Source organism: Zingiber officinale, chromosome 1A (assembly GCF_018446385.1).
Source record: "Zingiber officinale cultivar Zhangliang chromosome 1A, Zo_v1.1, whole genome shotgun sequence".
In the NCBI taxonomy this organism is placed as follows: Eukaryota; Viridiplantae; Streptophyta; class Magnoliopsida; order Zingiberales; family Zingiberaceae; genus Zingiber; species Zingiber officinale.
The window spans coordinates 184,904,562-184,923,448 of record NC_055987.1 but is presented as its reverse complement, the minus strand read 5'-3'; positions in this window follow the sequence as shown (position 1 = coordinate 184,923,448).

Below are 18,887 nucleotides of genomic sequence, written 5' to 3'. Positions count from 1 at the left end.
CTTCTATAATCAACAACACACACTATAAGTGATATCATTTCCCAACTTATCGGGCTTATTGATTCATCGAACTAAATCTCACCCATTGATAAATTAAAGAAATAAATATCAAATATATATGCTTGTTATTATATTAGGATTAAGAGTACACACTTCCATAATAACCGAGGTCTTTGTTCCTTTATAAAGTCAGTATAAAAGAAACGACCTCAAATGGTCCTACTCAATACACTCTGAGTGTACTAGTGTAATTATATAGTCAAGATAAACTAATACCTAATTACACTACGACCTTCTAATGGTTTGTTCCTTTCCATTTTGGTCGTGAGCTACTGTTTATAATTTATAAGGTACTGATAACATCATCTTCTGCATGTGGCACCACATACTATGTTATCTACAATATAAATTAAATGAACAACTACAAACAAATGTAGACAATTTGACCAAATGTGATTCTTTATACATAATGAATGTTTACAAAGCTTAGGCTTTCAGTATACACTCCAACAGTAACCACTATCAGGGAATCACCAGAATATTCTCCGTGCAACCTATACAATGGATGCTTCCACCATCTATGCGCAGAATTGGTTTGTACAATTTGGGAAAGACAGCAGGATGTTAGTATGGTGGGCCTTATTTTAGTAACATACATCGTTATTCGTGCTAAAAGAAATAACACTATATATAAGAGATCCCTTCTTCCCATCTAGGTAAGCTCTCCCGTTGCTCTTTACTATTTCTCATCACTGTCCTTTGATTACCGCTACTCAACCCCTCACTAACTTGAGCATCAGAGTAACTGCGCTGGGGACTTTGCCCTAGCCCGTCTACAATCATCTTCTTCTATCTTTGCTTTTCTGTGACGTGGCAGGCCTACCCTTTCAAAGTCTTCTTATTAAAGAAAAGATTCTAATTGATTGACATATTAAAAGAAAATATTCTAATTGATTGACACAATCAATTTAATTAAATGTGATATACAAAATATATTCTGATCTTGTCCGAGCGCTGAGTCGACGGACGCTGGGGACGTGGCACGCTCCGCTGTCTCCGGCTGGTGGTGTAGATCTCCGGCGAACCTGTAAAGAAGCCGAATCGGGAGGGGTTTCCAGGCGACGGCCCTTCGACGCTCAAGTCAGGCAACGAGAGAGGCAGCGTAATGTGGCTACAGTAGAGATTTGCGCATACCTTCGTCGACGTCTGGGGGTCCTTATATAGGACCCCGGGGAGGTGCGGGCACGCTTCTCGATGCGTGCATGCTTCCCCAAACATACCTTAACGAGCCTGTGTCAGAAAAGTACCCCTGACGCCATTCCGCAATCGTCCGAGCATATCCCGGATGTGACGGTGGAAGCTTCCGCCGTATGATCCTGTGTACGGCTCGGCCGCCAACTCTGCTGCTTGTCGGCGGCAGGTGTCTCGAGGATGATGTTATCCTCTGTCTCCTCTGTCCTCTTGCGTTCCCTGTCTGTTCCAGGGCCAAGCGAGACGGCCGCTCGGCGGGCGTATTACTTCTGTCGTCGATTGTAGGTATCGGTTCGACCGGGAGAACTCCCGGCCGTATGCTCGGATGAGATTGCTCCTGCCTCTGTTGCCTGGTGCCCCGGCCGAATGGACATTCCGCTCGGCCTTGAAATCTTTTTACCTTAGAGCATCGGAAACCCGACCCCTAGTCGGGTTGTCTTTCATTTGTCTGATCGGTCGGGCTGCTTCGCCTGATCGGCCGAGACTCAGAGTTGAATCTTTCGACCTTTGACCTCCATGTGTCGTTGACCTTCCGCCAACGAGGGCCCCCCCCGTCCTTATCACCGGATCACATGTCTCCCCTTCAAGTCTAGTCGAAGGAGGCGCTAAGTCCGACTGACTGGACTGCCGGTCGGCCTGCCGATCTGGAATGTCCCTCCCCCCGGCCGCTCGGCTCCTTCCGAGCGCTGGGTTTACTTCGGCATTGACAGTCAATGCTGACACCCTTCGATCTCCTCGGGATTCGTGCAAATCCTCTTTATTAAGACCGAGCATGCGCGCTGCGTGCCGTAATGGCGCTCATTAAATGCGCCCCTATGGCATGGTGCCACGTGGCGCCTTCGCTGGCCTCATCGTACGGCTCGGTGATGTGTCCGATGGGACATCGACGGTTTGAAATGAACGACCCGATGCGAGCCTCGGTTCTTGTGACCTGCATCCAATGGTTGAGGCCGATCGGGCTCGACCTTATAAAGCCTTCACCTTCTTCCTCCGCCGCACCCTTGCCTTCGCGTGTCCCGTATCCCTCCTCGGTGCTTCAGCGTTCCGGCGACTCCGATTTCCCCTCCGACGATTCTCCGCCTTCTTCCTTCGATCCTCAACTCCTTTGTAAGGTTCTTCCTCCTTTCTTCCTTTCATCCTAGTGTTTTCTCCGCGTTCTCGGCTATGTTTCGTCCTTTGGTTTCTGTTTTGCTCCTTTCTTCGCTTGCGCATTTGCTTTCCCTTTCGGTTTCTGCTTCCTCCATTGCTCTGGCGATGGCAAGCTCCTCTCAGCCTGCGGACCTAGCTCTCGACCCATGGTATACTACCATGGAGTCGCGGTTCGATCGGCGCGATGCCGAGAGCCTGTTCAATGCTTTTGATATCCCTTCCGACTTTGAGCTAATTTTACCTTCACCTTCCGCTCGCCCGCACAGACCGCCGAGCGGCGCCTTTTGTCTTTTACGCGACCAATTCGTAGCCGGTCTGCGGTTTCCCCTTCACCCTTTCATTGTTGAAGTTTGTAACTTTTTTGACATTCTGCTCGCCCAACTGGTTCCCAACACCTTTCGCCTCCTATGCGAGGTTGTGGTCTTATTTAAGATACACAACATTCTCCTCCATCCGGAGATCTTCTATTATTTTTATTACCCCAAACAGTCCGAGCCGGGCACTTATCTGTTTCAAGCTCGGCCCGGCTTAGTCTTTTTTGATAAGTTGCCTTCTTCCAACAAACACTGGAAGGAGAATTTTTTCTACCTTCGTGTTCCCGGGGCGGCTCCCCTTCCGTACGAAATGGCAGGTCGGACCGCCCATCTCTCCTGAGCCGAAGAAATATAAGACCCGACCGGACTATCTTCAAGCAGCGAATCTGCTAGCCGGTCTGAAGCTCGACATCAACAAGCTCCTACCTGAAGGAGTGATGTACATATTTGGTTTGAGTCCGAGCCGTACCCCTCTCCCGAGCAGCTTCGGTAAGAACTTCACTTGTACATTTGCCTTGAGTTCTAACTGATTTCCTTCTCTTTTCTTTGCAGCGAATATCGTAATGGAGTCGGTGCTGCTCGGAATTTTGAAGAAGAAAGTGGTCATGCTCGAAGCGGCAGCGGCCAAGGAAATGGAGCAACTGGGCATTGCTCCGGTCGGCTCTCATGAGGACGAGAGTGAGGCGCAGGCAGACGAGTCGGTCGCTCAGGCTTCGCCTATGGATGCTGCCAGCGGTGCAACTTCTGGTAATGTCACGCACCGGAGGAGTCCCTGTCCGAAGAAATTTCGACAACATCTCCCCTGTACGGCGGACAATCTGAAACTTTATACATCACCATATACCTCAGCCACATGCGGTTGAAATAACAACAGTAATAAATATACAACAATACAGACAACCACGTAGTTTATATAAATTTCAGCCTCCGACTGACACAACCACGCAGTTTAATAATAATTAAACTGAACAGTAGTACGATGACTCGAAAACAACCCTACTCAACTACACTCATAAAACCCAAAACATATTCCTACTCCACTACACTCGTAAAGCTCAAATCCGACAATAAAACCAACATACCTCTTCTGCCATCTAGGCAGGTATGTAGTAAAAGCAAATCCCAAAACCAAATCCATCGACATCACAAAATCCATACAATGTCCATACCATCAAACAGAACAAGTTTAGCATAATCTAAATAAGAAAACCAAAAGACCAACAATATCCTCGTGGTCTGCAGGGGACTAGCGGCTGGAACTCTCTCCTGACAGCATCAACCTGAAAAATAACAACAATGGAGGCGGGGTGAGTTCAACACTCAGCAGGTACAACTGATATGTAAAGTAGGGAAATAACATCTAGCACTAATCATGCGTACAGTCTCCTGATATAAAAGGATGAAGTGCAACTGAAGTAAACAGGAGAAAAACTGTACTAACCAGGACCTGAGTATAAGAACAAACAGTCCGAGTGGCATAGAAATCCTGTATGCATGTCAAACATAGGCGTCCAAACAATATACAACATATAAATGCAGCAAGCACAAATACAAGCAATAAATGCATCATGCATATGATGCCAATGATGCGTCCTGGTCACCCCTGACGCCAGTCGATCATCTCACACACAATAGTGAGGCTGAGTGGGTAGGGTTGTGACAACCGTGCACTCTGTCGTCACTACTCCTGATGAGTGACCGAGTGGACGGGATGTTGTCGGAGTACACCTATCCTCCTACCCCAAATCATAAATGGGGGAGCGCAATGCTCTCAACTCCCGATATACGATGACGGGGAGGAATCCCTGTCGGCTAACACGTTGCATCACGCTATCCATGAGCGGACCAACGGAGCCAAACAAAGTCCCTGCTACAACACACACTGCCTGAATTGACCAATAACCCATGAGTGGTGGTGTGTGAAGATCCATGTAACTGGCGATGTGCTCAACAATAATGGAGCGGACTATCGCACAACATGCAATCATGCAAATAGTGCATGACACTAACCACAAAATATCCTGAGCTAATCCATATATATATAAAAGTGCACCATAGATCAACGAATCAAATCAAAGGTACACTGAAGGTATAAAACCTAGGTCCTGAACATGGTGAAGCATGGTATATCACTACCCCTATAAGCATGTATCAACAGGTAAGGAATACATGAGATGCAAAATAAGCAATCAACCAATCATGTAACAGGTATCGGGTAGTGATTAACCGAAACAAATAAGAGAACATAATTATTGCTACTTGTTAAATTCACTACTATGCATATCAAAGACATAAAGTCAAAAGTACCCGCCTCCAAAAGAAAGGATCCAATCCGACGTCGAGATGCTCGTCTCGCGTCAAAGCCCTATAATATCAAACATATACGGATTTAGCTAATTCCTACATGTATCTAGTAGCTAAATCAAATTCCTATTAAACCAAGAACCCTAATCAACATCACACTATTATCATCCTTAATAGAAATGAAATAACATCAATACTCACCCAAATCCGGATGGTCTGCCGGTGATTCACAGCAGGAGACCACTTGCTGCCAATAGACCTGACTGGAGCGAGGTTGGAGCTGTGGATTTCCAAAACAATTTACCCTAAAGAACATCAATACATCCACAGATAAACATTAGATCCAATTACCAATGCATAATCACTAAACCAACCACTTACCCCCAATCGACCATTTTCTTATGGCCGGAACAGAGGAAGAACCCGGCACCTGGACACTAGGGCACAGCGTGGAGGCAGCCGACGATGTTCCGTGCGGCGGCGACGCTGTGGAGAGGTGCGGCAGAGAGGCTTGATGGTGGGTCGGTCCTCTCTGCCCGAGAGTGAACAGAGGGAAGCTTGATGGTGACTCGGTCCTCCTGGTGATCAACAACCAGTGATGTCGAGATCATGTCTAGGGCAGAGGGAAATGACAGTGGTGGCGTCGGCTAGGGCAAAGTGGCGGCAGCCGGAGCTAGGGCGCAGACGACTGGTGCCGGACCTGGTGACCGGCGCTCGTCATCGGGCAGAAGAGAGGAGGAAGATCTAGGGCTCGGGTCGATGCCGCTTGGCGCGAGGAAATGCACAGATCAAAGGGCTTTAGTCGACTTCCGGCGCTCGGAATGATTGAGAGGGAAAGAATCGGGAAGAAGGTGACCCTAGGCTTCCTTGGCCGAGGCTTCGTACGCGGAGAAGTGGCACCGTCGGGTGGAGGACGAAGGAAATTGGGAGAAGAGCTCGGTGAGGAAAAAGGGAAGGAGAGGCAAGGGGTTTGGAACCGCCGCGTGAGAGGAGAAGAAAAAGGGGCGGCATCGGGAAAACGAAGAATAAAAGAAAAGAGAAAAACAAAAGGAAAATAAAACATTTCCTCACTTAAACGGGATAGCCTAAACAGACTTTTCCGGACCCCGTTTTTATCCCCGTAAACTCGTCCATACGAGCTCCGAAAAATTCCTGAAAAATTTCCAAAAATTCTGGAAAATTCCCTTATGGTGTTATGCCCATTTCCGGTATTTTACATTCTCCCCCACTAATAAAAATTTGGTCCCCAAATTTCGTTATCTACCATCAGCAAGTACTAACAATAGACAGAAAGTATAAATGCTGAACGGTAAACTGAATCACATACCTCAAATGAAAAGATGAGGATATCGAGCTCGGATAGTATCCTCGAGCTCCCAAGTAGCCTCCTCGTCGGAATGATGTTGTCATCCAACTTTAACCAATCGGATTATCTTGTTCCGCAACTGACGCTCTTTCCGGTCCAGAATCCGTACCGGAATCTCCTCATAAGTGATGTTAGGCTGAACTAGAACTGAGATATCTGTCAGCGCATGCGTCGGTCATGTACGTATCTCCTTAGCATCGATACGTGGAATACATCGTGAACGCCTGCCAAGGACGGTGATAGTGCCAGCCGATAAGCTACCGCTCCAATCCTCTCCATGATCTGGAAAGGCCAATGTATCGCGGAGCTAGCTTACCTCTGAAGTCAAATCTCTTCACCTCTTTCGTGGGTGAAACTCGCAGAAATACATGGTCGCCAACAGAGAACTCTAGTGGTCTGCGTCTCCGATCAACATAACTCTTCTGACGGTCCTGCGCCTCTGGCATCCTTCGTCTGATAGTACGGACCAACTCTGCATTCTACTGAGCTCTATGAGGTCCCAACATCTGGGCCTCTCCAACCTCATCCCAGAGGGTGGGTGCCCGACAAGACCTACCATACAACGCCTCAAACGGTGTCAACTGGATACCCGAATGAAAGCTGTTGTTGTAGACGAATTCTACCAATGGCAAGTGGTCCTCTCAACTGCCTCCAAAATCCAATACACAAAACCTTAGCTGAACCGGAGGTCTCTATCCGAAATAATACTCAAAGGATCACCATGTAATTCGATGATCTCTCAGCAATACAGATCTATTAATCGATCCAAAGAATCAGTCTTCCGGATAGCTAAGAAGTGCGCAAATTTGGTTAATCGATCAACGATTACCCAAATCGCGTCATGGCCTCATCGTGTCCTCGGCAAACCCACCACACTTCCGTTGCACACTATATACACAAAGTCCATAGTAATATGTTCCCATTTCCACTCGGGAATAGGAATCTGCTGAGGTAAGCCGGCAGGTCTCTGGTGTTCAGCCTTCGCCTGCTGACAAACAAGACATTTAGCTACAAAAATCCGCGATGTCTTCCTTCATGTCATTCCACCAATAGAAACCCTCAAATCTTGGTACATACAGGTACCGCCTGGGTGGACAGCAAATCATGAGCGATGAGCCTCCTAAAGTAATTCCTCCCTGACCGGGTGAAATAGAGGTACGCATAAGCGACCTCGGAAATATATAATCACTGCTTCATCTCGGGTAAACTCGGTCTGCTGCCTGGAAACTATCCGGCTGCCAATAAACTACAAATACTGATCAGCAGCCTAGGGCTCTCGTATCCTCGTCCTGATCAACGACTGAGCAACCATGGTAACCAGAGTACCCTGCTCTGTCTGTCCTTACCCCTCAAGGTCTAACTCGGAGAAACCCCTGAACATATCTCCGGAAATATCGAGCTAAACAAAGGAAGTTGCGAGCCTCTTCTATAGACTCCGTCTACTCCCAATGGTAACAACCTCGATCTCCTGTGGAACCACGGTATACTCCTACTAGTGACCGTGTGTCTCAAACATCTCACAGAAGACAACCAAAATACGCACTACTGATCTTCACATCTAGACGTTTCCATCGAAACATCTCTAGAACTATGCAAAGATGATGTGCGTGACTCACCATGGATCCGAAATAGATCACAACATCGTCAACAAAGACAATGGAAACCGATCCAAACATCCTGGGAATACCAAAATCATCAAGTCTCTGAAAACATCTAAGGCTTCCCCAAACCCTAATGGTAAAATCATGACACATAATGTCCGTATCACAGACATTTCTAACTATAAGATCCCTGACAATAAGTCTGAAATATAATCACCAATAATACAAATCACCAAGGAATAGATCCACCAGTGTGAGAGCAACGCTCCATCACAAGAAATACCACATATGTGGGAGCAACGCTCTACCACAAACAATCCGTAATATGTGGGAGCAACACTCCACCACAATAATCCAAAATATGTAAGAGCAACGCTCTATCACAAACCAACAATAATATGTGGGAGCTCCGCTCTACCACAAACGATCCATAAGTGTCCAAGGCACCTAACTATCCAACTAGAGGCTGCACGAGATCACTCAACCACATATCACTGTGGGCAGCCAAAGGTATAACAATCCAGCAATCACATCAAACCCATCGTTAAATCTATCAACATCATAGTGAGTCACCACTGATAAGAATATGGGTTGATAGGGTAATCCAACAAATGACATAATGCAGACACTCCACATCCTGCATTCAATATAAGTAGAATTATCATGCTGCTACCAACAATACACCTGGCACACTTACTCACACAATATATGTATGATCGACATAATCCTCCAATTTGTACACACCCCAAATACTCACAACATAGGTATAATTCATCATGATACCTCCAACAATGCATACTGAACCCGTGTGCATATATCAACATAGGTATAATCAACAATACGCCTTAACAACACTCACATGACATATATACACCTATGCCAAGAGTATAATCAACGTAATACTTCCAACAAATCAAAATCGACACGAGTATACTCTCAGAACAATCATATAATAAACAAGATACCTCAAATATTACACCGAACACATCTGCACATATCACAACTCAGATTAAATCGATAAGATACATCCAATAAAACACTCAAACATATGTGCACATTTCACAACATAGTTTTTAATTGACAAAATACCTCCAATAAACAATCAGATATGTATGCCTAACCACTCGGGTATAATCTACTAGAAACCCACAATAATCATATGTATAAATGTGTACGACCCAAAAGAAAAAGTCAGAATTCAAGAACATCAAGACACTCTCATTTTTATCCTCAAAAATATCAGCCCACATAATATCAGGTGAATAAGTCTCTACTCCCCATGAGAGCAAGTTAGCATTTAAGACATCAAATCATTATTTATCCACATAGTCCAATATCAGAGGAAGCAAATATCAATTTTATCATCCTGTTAACTAACCACAACTAACCAGATTTATTAAAATCTCATAGGCACACTCAACCGTAAACTCTCTAGCACCCGATTATAATCTGATCACCAACTATAATCATCAAACCTGTGAATATCATACATGACACTCACTATGTCACCATCAACGACAACCCAAATAATAGATCATCAAAATAGTTATCCACTAATAGATCATCAAAACAAATATCTAGTAATAGATCATCAGACAACCACATAACATTTACTCTCATAATCATTAGAAATCAACATAACACAATATCTGATCTCACAATATCCCTCAACCTCAAACCATTCTCAACAATGATTAAACATGATAACTCCCCAATGACCAATTTTCATCGTATCGGGTACCCTAATATCCAAAAGATATGAGTATAAAAACTCTACTGGCTAAGTCAACAGGAAAATGTAGGTATCATCCATTATCCAGCTAACAATAGCAGAGGCTGGTATGTGCCTCCATCTCCTACTAGTAGTAACAGAAGCTAAAACTACTGATGGTATGATATGAAAAATCTCCTCATATCTGTTAAATTATATCACAGATATTACTACAAGTAGAAATAATTACTAAATAACATCATACCTAATTGCTGTCTGGAGATGTTCCGTCGCTGTCCAGTCCTCAAATTGACCTCCAAATTCCGTACATGAAAATCATCGGAAATCCATATAAATCTGAAACGGAAGTCCGAATCATAACATAACGAAAATCCGTACAAACCGAAGTAGATATCCAAATATCCAGAATACATAAAACAGGTATCATAACCCACTCTGATACCAATAAATTGGTATCAGATAAATCTCGAAAATCCAACACACGGAAATCAAACAAGTATCGCCAACCTGGCGCTCTGATACCATATCAATTGGTATCAGGTTATCCCAAATATCCAAAATACGAAAACAAAGATTGTAAAACTTAAGCTCTGATACCACTAAATTGTCACGCCCCGGAGGAGTCCCTGTCTGAAGAAATTTCGACAGCAGCTCTCTTGTACGACAGACAATCTGAAACTTTATACACCACCATATACCTCAGCCACATGTGGCTAGAATAACAATAGTAATAAATATACAACAATACAGACAACCACGCAATTTATATAAATTTCAGCCTCCGACTGACACAACCACGCAGTTTAATAATAATCAAACTGAACAGTAGTACGATGACTCGAAAACAACCCTACTCAACTACACTCATAAAGCTCAAAACATATTCCTACTCCACTACACTCGTAAAGCTCAAATCCGACGATAAAACCAACTTACCTCTTTTGCCATCTAGGCAGGCATGTAGTAAAAGTAAATCCCAAAACCAAATCCATCGACATCACAAAATCCATACAATGTCCATACCATCAAACAGAACAAGTTTAGCATAATCTAAATAAGAAAACCAAAAGACCAACAATATCCTCGTGGTCTGCAGGGGACTAGCGACTGGAACTCTCTCCTGACAGCATCAACCTGAAAAATAACAACAATGGAGGCGGGGTGAGTCCAACACTCAGCAGGTACAACTGATATGCAAAGTAGGGAAATAACATCTAGCACTAATCATGCGTACAGTCTCCTGATATAAAAGGATGAAGTGCAACTGAAGTAAACAGGAGAAAAACTGTACTAACCAGGACCTGGGTATAAGAACAAACAGTCCGAGTGGCATAGAAATCCTGTATGCATGTCAAACATAGGCGTCCAAACAATATACAGCATATAAATGCAGTAAGCACAAACACAAGCAATAAATGCATCATGCATATGATGCCAATGATGCGTCCTGGTCACCCCTGATGCCAGTCGATCATCTCACACACAATAGTGAGGTCGAGTGGGTAGGGCTGTGACAACCGTGCACTCTGTCGTCACTACTCCTGATGAGTGACCGAGTGGACGGGATGTTATCGGAGTACACCTATCCTCCTACCCTAAATCATAAATGGGGGAGCGCAATGCTCTCAACTCCCGGTACACGATGACGGGGAGGAATCCCTGCCGGCTAACACGTTGCATCACGCTACCCATGAGCGGACCAACGGAGCCAAACAAAGTCCCTGCTGCAACACACACTGCCTGAATCGACCACTAACCCATGAGTGGTGGTGTGTGCAGATCCATGTAACTGGCGATGTGCTCAACAATAATGGAGCGGACTATCGCACAGCATGCAATCATGCAAATGGTGCATGGCACTAACCACAAAATATCCTGAGCTAATCCATATATATATAAAAGTGCACCATAGATCAACGAATCAAATCAAAGGTACACTGAAGGTATAAAACCTAGGTCCTGAACATGGTGAAGCATGGTATATCACTACCCCTATAAGCATGTATCAACAGGTAAGGAATACATGAGATGCAAAACAAGCAATCAACCAATCATGTAGCAGGTATCGGGTAGTGATTAACCGAAACAAATAAGAGAACATAATTATTGCTACTTGTTAAATTCACTACTATGCATATCAAAGACATAAAGTCAAAAGTACCCGCCTCCAAAAGAAAGGATCCAATCCGACGTCGAGATGCTCGTCTCGTGTCAAAGCCCTATAATATCAAACATATACGGATTTAGCTAATTCCTACATGTATCTAGTAGCTAAATCAAATTCCTATTAAACCAAGAACCCTAATCAACATCACACTATTATCATCCTTAATAGAAATGAAATAACATCAATACTCACCCAAATCCGGATGGTCTGCCGGTGATTCACAGTAGGAGACCACTTGCTGCCAATAGACCTGACTGGAGCGAGGTTGGAGCTGTGGATTTCCAAAACAATTTACCCTAAAGAACATCAATACATCCACAGATAAACATTAGATCCAATTACCAATGCATAACCACTAAACGAACCACTTACCCCCAATAGACCATTTTCTTCTGGCCGAAACAGAGGAAGAACCCGGCACCTGGACACTAGGGCACAGCGTGGAGGCAGCCGATGATGTTCCGTGCGGCGGCGACGCTGTGGAGAGGTGCGGCAGAGAGGCTTGATGGTGGCTCGGTCCTCTCTGCCCGAGAGTGAACAGAGGGAAGCTTGATGGTGACTCGGTCCTCCTGGTGATCAGCAACCAATGATGTCGAGATCACGTCTAGGGCAGAGGGAAACGGCGGTGGTGGCGTCGGCTAGGGCAAAGTGGCGGCAGCCAAAGCTAGGGCACAGACGACTGGTGCCGGACCTGGTAACCGGTGCTCGTCATCGAGCAAGAGAGGAGGAAGATCTTGGGCTCGGGTCAATGCCTCTTGGCGCGAGGAAATGCACAGATCAAAGGGCTTTAGCCGAGTGCCGGTGCTCGGAATGAATGAGAGGGAAAGAATCGGGAAGAATCAGGAAGAAGGTGACCCTAGGCTTCCTTGGCCGAGGCTTCGTACGCGGAGAAGTGGCACCGTCGGGTGGAGGACGAAGGAAATTGGGAGAAGAGCTCGGTGAGGAAAAAGGGAAGGAGAGGCGAGGGGTTTGGAACCGCCGCGTGAGAGGAGAAGAAAAAGGGGCGGCATCGGGAAAACGAAGAATAAAAGAAAAGAGGAAAACAAAAGGAAAATAAAACATTTCCTCACTTAAACGGGATAGCCTAAACAGGCTTTTCCGGACCTCGTTTTATCCCCATAAACTCGTCCATACGAGCTCCGAAAAATTCCCGAAAAAATTCCAAAAATTCGAAAAAATTCTCTTATGGTGTTATGCCCATTTTCGATATTTTACAGGCAAAGAACCGTCCGTTCGGGAGGAAAGCTCTGATCCAGAGGACGAACTCCCGCTCAACAAGAAAAGACGGAGAGTTGAGAAGCCCCTCCGTTCGGCCACCTCCGCAGTGCAAGCGTCCGGGCGGACGGGCACCGCCTCTCCACAAGGCCAAGCCCCCTCGGTCGAGGCGCTATCCTCCGATCGGACTCCTCAACTGGAGGCGCCTGCGGCTCCCATCGAAGCGGTTCTGGTTGCCTCCCTTCCTCCTGCACCACGCCGAGTTCCCCGCTCGGGCATTTTGTCCACCGTGTCCAGCCCAGCCTCTGACCCTTTAGCGTCCGCTCAGACGACTCCGGGCCGGCGCCGCACTGTTAGAGCCACTTTGCACCTCCCACCAAAGCGTTCATGGCCGAGTCCGATCGGCCGACGGCCCCCGAGCATATGATCACTATGAAGGGGCCCCTCGTTGAGATGTGGGCGGACGCTCGGGCCCGTGTGGCCATGATACCGCTCGACAAGCTGGCTGACAGCCACATGCAGCAATCCACAGGGGTAAGATTTACCCCTTCTTTATGTAGTTTTCCCGATCGGCCCCTTTAACCTTTCCTTGTACATCAGCGATGGGTGGAAGAGATTGCTGTCTCAAACCGTTTGGCGATGGTGGAGGACGAGTTGAAGAGGCTAAAGAGTCAGGGCGGCCCATCGTCTTCTCGAGGCCTTTTCTTACGCCGAGCTGCAGAAGGAGCTCGACAAAACCAAGGATCTGTTAGAGGCCGAGAGAAAGAAGACGGCCGACCAGGCGTACATGCTGGAGCAGCTTAATAAGCAGGTCAAAAGTTATGACCACAAAATTGAGCTCGCCACCACTCGGAAGAACACTGCCATCGCCGATTTGGAAAAGAAGAATGTGGAAGCTCGGGCTCTGCAGCAGTGTGTGAATGAGCTGGCCGAGCTGTTGGAAGGTGAGCAGAAAGGTCGCTCGGAGGAGGTGACCAAGCTCAAGGATGATTTAAAGGACTTGCAGGGGGCCCTTGATGCTTCCCGTGCTGCCTTCAAAGAGTACCAAGAGGAGGAGCCGGGCCGCGTCGCTGCCTTGAGGCAAAACTACATCCGCTCGGCGGAGTCTGTAGAGAAGGTGTGCGACCGGCTGGTCATCGCCTTCGAGTTGGCCATCACAGCCACGGCGGATTATCTAAAGGCCAAGGGTCAGCTCCCCGAGTCCATGGTTATCCCTGTGACGGAGCACGTGGCGCTTCTTACTGTTGGATCGAGACGCGCTAGAGGGGGGGGTGAATAGCGCTCGCGGCTCTTTCATTTTTCGATTATCGAAAAACTATCGGAGTGAAAACGTGCAGTGGAATAAGCGGAAATAAAATAAAGAAACACAGAGACACAAGGAATTACTTCGTTCGGAGCCTAAGGCGACTCCTACTCGAAGGCCCGCGATCCTTGATCGCTTCCGGTGGGCAACAACTATAAGTACGAAAAGGATTTACAGCTTTGAAGTACAAGTAAATGCAAAAGCTAATTATACCGACGACAAGAACAGAATCTCGGAGCTTCGGGTCGTCGGAGACTTGTAGCAGCACTTCCAGGTGTCTTTAGGAGCAGCACGTTGAAGAAAGAAGACTTGGAATTCGATGTCTTGAGCTGCTGGTCGAGATCCCTTATAAAGGGTGTTCAAGGCGCCTTCTACTGTTCACTAAAGCGCCTTGAATGAGCCGAGTCAGCCGCGGAGATAAGTGCTGAACTGGTCGAACCTTATCAGGTTCAAGGCGCCTTCATCAAGCTGTCCAAGGCGCCTTGGCTTCCTTCAAGGCGCCTCCAAGCCTGCTTCGCAGCCAGCTCAAGTTTTGCACCCGAGGCGCCTCCAAGCCCCATGGAGGCGCCTCGGACACTGTTCATCCGAGGGAAAACATCATTATTTTGTACCTGCAAGACATGTTATTCCCAAACAATATCCTACAACACAAAGTTAGCAAAAAACAATATGATAAAGAATATTATGACAGTCTCTGGACTGTCCGGGTCTGACTTCAAATTTTCGTCCGGAAACCCTAGGTTGACCCGACGCTTATTGTTCCCTCTACGGGGAACGCGTCCTCACCTACTCCACTCAGGAGATTTACATGCTGCAGTGCGATCCTCCAGATCGACTGGACTTTTGCTCAGCACTCGACGCTTCCGGACTTTCTGCTGGACATCCGCTTCCCGGCTAGTCTAGTCTTTCACCTGGTTCGCGACACCAGGACTTTCCACCTAGGGTTACCACCCCCTAGGACTTTTGCCTGAAGCCATCGACCTGCCAAGACTTTCCGCATAGGGTTACCGCCCCCTATGACCTAGGGTTACAACCCCCTAGGGTTTTTCCTTTGCCTAACCGCAGTTAGGACTTTCCTGAAATACTCAAGCAGACTTGTTAGATCACAAAACATCTTAACTTTGAATCCTTTGCCATTATCAAAACACGAGTTTGATCGTCGGATGCTTCCTGCATCAACAATCTCCCCCTTTTTGATTATGGCAACTCAAATTCAAAGTTAAGTAAACAGATATCAAAAACGAATAGATGAACACATTTAACAAAAAGATAAACTCTATGAGTTTGAAGTATAGCGCCAAGTATAGGCTCCCCCTTAACTGTTACTCCCCCTTTAATATTCATTATTTTAAGTTTGAGGTATTTGAATTTAAGTATTTGAATTTGCTACTCTCTCCCTTTGCCATATATCAAAAATAAACAAAAAATTATCATTTTGAATTTAAGTAATTGTCATTTGATTTGACAAGATTTTGAAAACACTTAATAGTTTATAATTGTCAGTTGTTATTTTTAGCTAAGTGAGAAAATGATGTTAGCTCTTTGGAAATTATAAAACTACTAGAAGATGGAACCTTTTTGAAAAGCCAGTAAAACCATACATTTGAAAATTTGTTGGAGAAAATATTTTTGAAGTCGCTTTTAAATTTTGAAAGCAATGAGTTGAATTTTGCAAAACTGTGCTTTACTTAGGAAAGCAAGAATTTACCAAGTTAGATTTCAAAGTGAGCCAAGTTTTAAAATTTTGACAATAAAGATTGGAACTTAGCTTAGCTCTTTGCAAGTATTGGATTTTGAAATCTATAGCTTAGGTAAAAAAAAATTTAGCTTAATTTTAAACAATACTTATTAAATTTAGGACAAGGAGAGAGTAGAGTAGCTAAAAACATGGTTTAAGTTATTTATTCAAAGTCAGTTGATCCTTAAGTCCAAGCATGAGTCAGGTTCTATAGATTCACTTTAAGAGGTATCAGAGCCCTAAGGATCAAACATGCTTAACCAGAAAATTGAGTGTCCTTTACCAACTGTCTAACCTTTAGCTACTTGTTGATTGCCTACAAGGCAACAACTTTCACATGGTTAGTCAAGTTAAGTCAATTTGATCCAGTTAGATTTGACTAGAGCTGGAAAACTTGACTTGATTGATGTATATTGCGTGTTTAACGCCCAGACTCATATTGATGCACAGATATAAGCATTCTTGAGTCCAGGCTATACCCTATGCATCTCACACCATTCTATTTTTTTCAACCACAATCAAGGTATACCTAGGTGTTTGTGAGATGCTCTGGCTTAAGTCTAGGGGAACATGATTTCTAGGAGTAAACCTAAAGTAAGTCAACCTTTTTGAAAACTTCTAAGAAAAGGGATTTTAAAAGTTGTTTTCCTAGAACTTTTAAAATGATAGGTAAACCCAGATTATTTGAAACTGAGTGAGTTGTTGACTAAGCATGCAAATAAGTATATATCACTTCAAGAAGGTCTAACAAAATGAATAGATAGTGAAGTGAAGGTGTCCATAGTCAACAAATCATAGTACAATGCATAAAAGGGTCATATCAAATAGCAGGATCATCTACTCAAGGAGCATCAACTGGCGGGTCATCAGCGGGAGGTGGTGCATGGGGCTGCTCGGGTGCTGGCTGAACTAGACGTCGTATCTCGTCCCGGAGGGACGTAAATCCGGTAGCCATCTCGGATCGAATGGAGAGAACTATCCGTCGTGTCTGGATGGACTCGACCTCGAGTCGAGCAAGTCTGTCCTCGACGGAGAGTGATGCAGAGGTCAAAGGTCCAGCTGAGGTGGATGGTCCGGCAGACGAGGAGGGATCCGTAAAAAGATCCTCAACTAAGAAATCAGCCCACTCCTCTCCCTCGCCTGGTATATCCTCGGCTGCTGGAGCGATAGGGGCAGCCGCTGGCTGTGGTCGTCCTGTCCAGGCTAGAACTCTATCAACGGTGATATCAGCACTGGCTAGTCTACAACTACGAGATCCTAGCTCGTCATATATAGTAAGAGGAATGATTGTCCCCCTGGTCACATCTATGCCCTCTATGGTCGAAAAGAAGCGTGTCAAAATATGACAATAGGGCATGTGTACTATCTTGGAAGTGATTGTCCCAGATGCACAAATAATATTCTGGAACATATGCAAGGCTATATCGATATCTAATCGATGACACAAGGCGTACAAGAAAAATGAGTGTGAAGGCCTCATCTTCGGGACATCCCTAGATGAGATCGGCAAAATACATGTTGTCAGGACCCTATACATCACGTAGTCCTGAACCCGAAGAGAGACTGACCTGAACTCAGTCAGGCCAAGAGGTCTCTCTTCCCCTAAGAAATACGTATAGATAGTATCTAACGTAATATGGGAGTAAGGATCGCCAAATGGCAGGTCCCTACTGGGGTAGCATAGGAAAGCATACTCTAAAGCCCTAAGTCCTAGGGTTGTACGTAACAAAGAGGGAGTAAGCTCAATGTCAACACCAGCCACTCTGGTGGAGTACCTACTATCATCAACCCTTTCAAGGTTGTGATAGAACTATGCACATAATTCCTGATTTACTGTATCAGTGCAGTAAACCAGTTGGTCCAGCTGATAGTGCTCTATCATCTGGATAGATGGCTGACAATACTGGGTAAAAAAGGTCCTATTTACATATCTAGGTTTGATAGGTTCAAAAGTGTAATTAGCAAAGGTATCCCTAAGATGTACAGTAGGGAATCTGATATCTGCTGATGGAAGTCTAGCTGGAGTAGGATCGACGTGACAACGCTTCCTATTTTCAATGATTTTACCAAAAATTGGCAAAAACAAGTAGAAATTTTATGTAAAATTTGATCGGGAAAGATTGAGATTATACCTAGGAGGCATTGCTAACAAGTTGAAAATATCGATCCGACAGGTCAAAACAATCACCATTGTTGTTGCAGCAATAGGCTTGTAGAAAGTTAAATATGATGGAGGAGAAAAATAATTGTGGGATTATGAAGGAGGAGAATGGCACAATGCATTATATACATTAGATGCAGAATCAAATCCAAATCATGGTTGCTGAAGCAAAGGAGTTGTGCAACGAAAGAGGGAATAACTCTCGACCATAGAATTTGGTTGGTAGAGAATTTTCTTCGATTTTCGGTGGTTTCTGAAGAAGGTTTCAACTTGTGTTGGCTTGTTTCTAAATCCAATTTTTTTCAGTGATATGTAGTTCGAAGGCTGAAAAGACGATAGGCTGAGAATATAGTTCTGCGGTTGACGGGATAAAGATTCTACAATGTCCTACAAAACCAAGATCATTAGTACCGAGTCAGAAAAGAGGTCCCGATGTTAACCTTCCGATGCTCAAGTCTGTTCTCGGTTTAGTGGAGAAGAATAATAGAAATGAATAGTAGCATAGAGCGTGTAGAATAACGAAGCATCGAATACCTTCGTCTGTGGATGGAGAACCCATTTTATAGTGTGACTGTAACCTCTATGC